This window comes from Nelumbo lutea, chromosome 1 (genome assembly GCF_056320005.1).
Source record: "Nelumbo lutea isolate HS-2025 chromosome 1, American lotus-T2T, whole genome shotgun sequence".
In the NCBI taxonomy this organism is placed as follows: domain Eukaryota; kingdom Viridiplantae; phylum Streptophyta; class Magnoliopsida; order Proteales; family Nelumbonaceae; genus Nelumbo; species Nelumbo lutea.
In genome coordinates, this window is record NC_142684.1 from 136,056,799 (window position 1) to 136,064,379 (window position 7,581).

The following is a 7,581-nucleotide window of genomic DNA, read 5'->3' on the forward strand; positions in this document are numbered from 1 at the left end:
ATTCAAATGATTTGATATTACTTCCCTTTTTACAAGTGGCAAGCCTAACCCAACACCCAATTAAAGCGGATACTATTCGACCTCAAGGTCGTGCCAATACAAGGCGGGGATGCTCTGTGGGACGTTGTAGGGCACCCTCTCGTGAGGACTGATCTGACATTTAACCCATACCATTGAATCCCTAAACCCTTCTTACCAAAGGAAAATGGAAAATGAATGATTTTTCTTAGAATGATATTTAATAAAAAATTTATTTCCCCAAAAGACAAATTTCATGTTCTTTCATTTTACATGCAACCAATTGTAAGGTTTATGTCCACCCATGCCTTCTTAGATCAGTAGTTTCCTTTTTTATATTAGGTTTGTACCGAAAGAAAGTTTATTTGAGGATTAGAACAAGGATCTGTTCCTTGTAAGTATTTTTTTTTCTTTTCTTTTAATTTTATAAAAATGTAAGTCTTATTAACATGTAATCATTAATATTGGTTGCACATTAAATCTAGTTATCAAAGAATCACACTAAAGTATGTTTTTATACCTTCTAGGCAAATGAGCCAAGGAGTATAGCACTCCCTCAACCATTTAGGATTGATTATATGAATCAAATTTGCATTTTCATCGGTGCATTTACTTGTTTTAACCAATCTCTTATTAATTTAGGATCTTGATAGACACTAATCAAACACAATAACTCCATATAGGTGTTTCAATAAATGCTCATATATTTCATTGTTTGGTTTAGATGTTTATTGAAAAATCAAGCATGTCTCGCAAATCGGGACCCTATCAATGCATGAAATATCAAATTTGACGTTTTATGCATCGGTGAACTATTTCCCCCAACAGTTGACTGATTGACAATTACGTGTATCCTATGCGATGTTTACCTGTCAGCATACATAAAAAAGGGTGATGAAAATCATCTTACCAAACAGCATATCACTGCTTACGTGGCAAAAACATTCCCAAAAAAAATTTAAAGTTTTTTTCTTTTTTTTTTTTTTAAATGGGTCTTAGAAGCATTGACATTTTTTCTTAAAAATCGATCCCAATAAACGCTTCCAAAAACCATCTTTATTATAAACCATGAAACCGCGAGAATATTCAACCACAAGGCAAGATCAATGAGACACTTGTCATAAACTAAACAACAAGCTCATCACAAAACAACTGCACCGGATCTTGACCATTCAACCACCAAGAATCAAGAGCTCAATCCAAGCAAACCATCCTCAACGATAATCCTGGCTATCCAGTGTCTTGAGAGGAGTTGTAGACCTAATCTTTTGGCCTCACAAAGTGGCTGTTCTAAGACTCGAATTCATATTCTCACACTTGTCAGCTCAAGATTTTTCCATTACACACCAATGACCCTATTGACCAAATAAACCATTAAAACCACCAATAACATGAAATCCCAGGAGAGCCGATAGCTGAATCTTTTGATGAACGGCTGAAATGGCTGAAACCGAATGACTTATTAAGACTATAGAAATTAACCCTACCCGGTTCACCCACTTAGAACGGTGTCCTTTGACTACGACTTCTCATGACCCCAAAGGGTATTTTCGTGAGTTAAAAACATTGATGAATGAAAAATAAAGTCGAAAAAAGGGAAGGCTGAAGGGGTAAGAATGTAATTACACGTATCAACCCTTTCAGCAGATTCTACTATATTTATTCATTCTGGCTCCCTCCCCGAAGTCCGAACTCAACGCAACCTCTCGTTAAGCTGCAGAGGGAGGAGGACCTTTCTTTCTCTCCAACAAAGCCACGAGGCAGAGAGAAAGGTGTTGTTTCTTCTGCGTGCTCGAATCTCTCAGATTATTCGGCGGCAATGAAGAAATCAGGAGTCTTGATGGCTTCCATGGCTGCAGCTTCTGCCACCGCCATCTCTGCTTCTAATACTTCTTCCTCTTCCTCTTCGGATTTCTTCGCCAATTCGAAGATCCAAACGCATTGCGAGGTAAATATTCATGAAAGCCGTGTTTTCGTTCTTTCTGCTCACCGTATCATCCTGCTCTTCTTAAGCATTTGCATTTCTTTGCACATTCCTTTTGTTGTCTCATGTGTTTTTTATTATTTCATGAAGTTGTCGAATTCCTTTCATGGTTTTTCGAGTCTTTTTCTTTGAGCTAAACTGTTTGTAAGATTTTAGGCTCAGATTTTCATGCGATCTTTATATTTCGTCAGTATTTCTTGGGTCCATTCCCTTTATTCTCTCTTTCTCCCAAGGTTTTGTTTTCTGTTCCTTTTTTTTTTTTTTTTGGAGGGGCGGGGGGGGGGGGGGGGGGGGATGATTTTGTTCTTGAAGAATACAACGCAATTAATCCATCTTAAACTAACACGGCATCTTATTCTAATACTTTTTTGTTTAATCCAGGACTCTGTGTCAAGCAAGGGCCGAGATAATTTTTCTGCAAGGATGCAGCCCTCGTCGGATAAATTTGCGCCGAGGTTCGACGGATTGAGATTCATTGAGACGCTCGTCACGGCTCATAGATGAGCAACATCCCTCACATGAAAGAACATCCCATAATTTCAGTGTTTTAAAGAAATATGGTGTGGTTTCTTCCTTTCTGTTTGCTCGATTTTATTTTCAAATTTAACAGTTTTGGTAGGATATTTGTTAGGAGACAGAGGTGATTATGAGCGGGGGAATTAATGGCATCAGGTTCATTGCTAAATTGCAACATTACATGTTATGTTGTTGTAATTTCTAATTAGTGGCATGATTAGCATCGTAACTTCTCTAAATCTCTTTCTTAAAATCTAAAAATCTAGTTGTTTGGTGGTCGGTTGGCTTTGATTTTATTACTGACTTCAGTTGCAGATAGTGACAAATCTTGATCTGACCCATCAACACCACCCTATTTTGTTGCTCTGCTACTACTAACCTATGGAATTAATGAGCTCGGGTCTTAGTTGTTGCCAATTCCTACCTTGATTTTTTCTTTTCTTTTTTTAATTAGACCCAGACCCGACCCAGCTTTTGCATAAAGGCGACTTGTCTACCTCTTTTTTCCAGTAGAAATTATTAAGCTCATTGGGTTTGGATGGGGCCAGGATTAGGCATTCATCCAACCCGACATGGGATCAGAAGAGATTGAATTTCTACCTCCTCGGGTAGGAACTGGAACCAGAATTCTCATAAGATATCTTTCAATCTCTAAACCTATGTTGATGATCTATACTGGTAACAGTGCATATAACTATCATTTCATATTAACTGCTGCTTCTTAATATATTATACTTTTTTCTTATAATTTATAAAATGTTCTGGAATACAATGGTCAGAATGTTGAGTGGAATCAAAATGATGAGCACCAAACTTAAAATTATCTCTTGGGGTCCAGAGCTCCTTCTGGAACTGAATGAGAGAGAGAGAGAGAGAGAGAGAGAGAGAGAGAGAGAGAGAGAGAGATGTAATGAGATTTTAGACTTGGTAATTAAACTGAATGAAAGGTTTAACAGGGCAATTTAATACCTTTCATGGATGGAGAAATGACTTGTTGATAAAATGAGCAGAGCTTGGATGAGGATGTTGAGATTTGATAAATAGCATAACCAAACTGGGTAAGAGGAGAACACAAATGATATCCTTAAAAATTCAGGGGTGATTCTAACGGGTGATAGAATTAAGAATAATCAACTGATTTGATATGGCAATGAGCATTGAAGACCAATGGTGAACCAGTGACAAATGCTGTAATTCATTGGAAGGCTACAGAAGGATAAGAGAAGACCCATAAAAATTTTAAAAATATAAGCAGAATTAATGGAAAAAAGATATGAAGATTCATAGTTCATTGACTGAAATGTATAACATGGAAGCGGTAAAACGGGTAAAACAAATTCATGTAACCAATCCTTGAATCCCAAAATCCAAATTCAGGTAGCATAAGTTCAGAGAAATATTGTGAACAGAAAATTTGACACATTAATGCTGTGGTTCCCTATTCTTAGTAGATCAACACCTGTTTCAGTTCCTGGTTCATTGAAACAATTGTCAATTTGCAAAGTCAAGGATTTGGAAGGTGAGCTTCACCTAAGAAGGGCGAATGCTGTGTTCAGTTGTATGTATAGCAAAGGAAAATTAATAATTTCCTTGGAAATTGATATTCATTGAGAAAACGAACCTGAATAGTTGAGAAATGCAAGGAGGTTGCAAGATATGAATCAAGAGGATCACCCTCTGTTTGCAACATAAATTATGATAATTAGAAGGAATGCCATTTTTCTAAAATTAGTAGTCTTTTTTTTTCGAAAATGCTTTGTCTCCCACATCCATATTACATATGATCCAAATCTCGACCTTTGGTACAAGAGGCAGCTACTGGAGGCAGTAACTTTTGGCACAAGAGGCAGAACCAAATGGAGCCAAAAGCAAAAGCAAATTTAACAACAAAGGCCCAATAGACTGATGGCTTTTTATCATAAATAAGATCCAAGAAAAATTCTTTATAATTTTTATCAGTTGAGATCATTTGGCATTCTTTTTCATATAAAACTCGGTGCTGCTGAAGCTTTTAGAGATTCAATTCTCTCTAAATTCAACATAAAAATTTCAGTCTTTTAGTTTGGTGAGGATCCCTGAGAATTGTGCTTTCAAAATCTGAGCTATATAATGACTAGACATGTATTCTGCAATTGAATGAAGTGCATCCTATTCACACCCATTTGGTGAGGATCTCTCAGAGTGAACCATGTCATCATCATATGTTCATAATTCATCATGTGCCACAATTACTCCCAATCTTCAGTTGAATGTTCTGCAGAAATTGAAGATTATAGCAAAGGTGCTATGCTTTCAGAATCTGAACTATATAATGACAAATGGCGGAGGCATAAATATTGGCCAAGGAGAGGTAAGGTAAAAAATGTAATAAAGTGGGTGCTTGGCGGCTCACCCTCGCCCCCCACAAACTGGAACTAAAATGTTTAAAGAAAAGGATCATTTTCTAATGCTCATGCAACTCTCAAAATTAAAAAAATCTATAATAGACCCAAACCTTCCCACCCCATTTCCCTACACAGCCTACCTCTTCTACTCCCACCTCATTAAAAAAAACTGGAACTAACATGTTAAAAATCTATTAAAAACTTTATTTATTTTTTCTTTAAAAAAATCTATAATATACCCAAACCTTTCCATCTCATAGAAAATTCCTGGAGTCTTCAGGGTTAGTCATGTCTATCTTGTTTGCCCATGTCATCACCATATATTCACATTCCATCATGCATGTACCTTAAATCTCTGGTGATAATACACTCAATTTTTTATTCCGAGTATTTTCCAACTCAACAAGAACTTTTGCTAAATGGAAAAGGTTGGCTGGTAGCTTGATACATGCCAAGGGGAGTTAGGTGAGTGGATATATGCGTGGTCCATTAGGGCTGCTGCCTTGTCTACCACCTACCAAAATGATGTACAGACATGATACAGTACTTATTTAACTCAAAGAAGAAACTTGGCATCTTAGATTGTATAATCTTAACACCATGCAAATATATTAAATAAGCACTTCACTCGTTTGATTGAATGCTTACTAGAAATTTTCTTTTTAATCTTGTTATAATAATGTTAGAGATGTTCTCAAAATTTTGTAACTTTCTAATAATTAATAGAAAAGATGTCGGTATATAAGTTATCATAGTGGCCAGTGCCAATTTTGTACATGAAGGCTGTAGCTATCTCCATTCCCGAAGAAAAAGTTTGAAAGGTATAACAGTTTTTAAGTTTTAATGAAAGAATATAAACAGCACTCAAAACCCAGGAAATTAGAAATTCAGTTCATCTGAACCGACCGCTGTAGCTCATGAGATCAGCAAATGGATCTCAGGGGCAGGATCCTGTCCATCCCTAGATATCTTACCTCCACGGAAAAACCCTTAATTTTTTTAATGGGGAAATTTCACTTTACTACCCTGAGCTTTGGGGGTAGTGTCAAGTTAGTACCCAAACTTTTAAATGGGTCATTGTAGTATCTAAATTTTTGAAACAAGTCGAGTTGTCCCTGCCATTAATCGATCACCAATTAACTATTGAAAATGTCAAAACTACTTTTCAAGACACTGTTCATTGTCTTCTGCCTTGAGACTGAATTGGTTATTTTCAAAAAAAAAGAGAGAAAAAAACATGAAATATGATAGAGGAGAACAATTACTGAAAGCAAAGAAATAATTCGACAAGAATGTGTTTCAGATCTAAAGGAGTAGTGACTTCATTATTCTAGAATCTCAAACACTTCAACTGGTTCAGCTTCAAGGTAGAAGACAATGAATAGTGCCTTCTTTTGAAAGGTAATTTTGACACTGACGTTGCGCAATCCGGTTGCTTCCAGCTGGAGGTGATCTGGCTTCCAATAGACAACAAACACAGTTGATCTACAAAAAACAAATCAGAGAACCCGGGGTTGCTTACCCGGCGAGGCCGCTCCGATGCTTAAGTTAGTACTTAGTTGCAAGCTGATAAGAGCTTAGAATGCAAGAGAGCTAGTGAATAGAGATTACACGTACCTTGCACCCCCAGGGGGTGAAGCCTTTATATAGTGGAGTCCTCGTGGGTTTCACGGAGGCGGTTCCGGGATCCTTGTTACAATGAGGTTTGTTTCCGCGTTAATTGGGGATAATGCAGCCAATTGATAAGATTCATCACTTCCGCCCGAATCGGACAGGGGAGATGATGCTAGTTGTTACGAGGCGTGACCCCGTAAGGCGTGGAATCTGGTGGCGAGATCTTCGGGGTTTCCATGCAGTGGTCAGTCAATACTACCCGAGCTAGTGCCCTTTGGATCCGACCTGGCATGAATGCCGAAGTGCCTTGGGATCGAGGTGGTCCTGATGCGATTGTGCCCCAAGGTGGTTTTGTTATCCGAGCTTGACTCGTTGCAGACTTGGTAAGTTAGACTGAGTTGTCATCCTGGTAGTTAGGTCGTGTCCACGTGTCCCCTATTACCAAATCAGGCCAAATCACCCTACATCAATTGCCCCCCACTCCCTAAGCCAAGGATCATGACCCGATGCGGGGAGTTCATGACGAGCCAAGTGGATTTGGTTCGAGGTCCGGGCAGCTAGCCAGATGAATCACAAGTCGGACTTGTTCGGCCACCCGACTCAACCAAGAAAACCCAGGTCACGTCTGACCTACGCGTGGACGTCACACGATCTATAAACTTTGCAGACGTCAAAAAATGCGCTAAAACGATTTTATCCTCGAGTCGCGCAACCGGTTTTCCTAGGAGCTGTTGGATTGCTTCGATCTCGACTATTAATTCTCGAACATAGCAGCTATAAATAGGGGATCCATGACTCATTTTTCTCACCACAAATTCTATGATTGAGCTCTCCCAAGGTCGTCTTTCATTTTGGTTTGTGTTTTCCCTCGTTTGCTTCTCCTTTGCTTTTTAATCATGTCTAACTCTAGCGTAGACACGCTTTTAGGTGGCTTTAGTGAGGTTGAGGGTGCCATGGTGCAATCCGCGGCCCCTGTTGGGGAGGTCAGCTCGCCGCTGGGTGACTCCCCTCTTTAGCCTTTAGAGGGAACTTCTGTTCCCGAAGTTGAGCCATCTCGGCTCGGGA

The 7,581-nt window shown here is 38.7% G+C and overlaps 1 long non-coding RNA gene across 1 annotated transcript; it reads left to right on the forward strand.

Annotated features, from left to right (window-relative positions):
* The first annotated feature begins 1,420 nt into the window (after nt 1–1,420).
* LOC148877785 (uncharacterized) lies at nt 1,421–2,757 on the forward strand. Its single transcript, XR_016099075.1, has 2 exons — nt 1,421–1,966; nt 2,384–2,757. It is a non-coding gene; the product is annotated as an uncharacterized LOC148877785 (long non-coding RNA).
* Nucleotides 2,758–7,581: the final 4,824 nt, after the last annotated feature.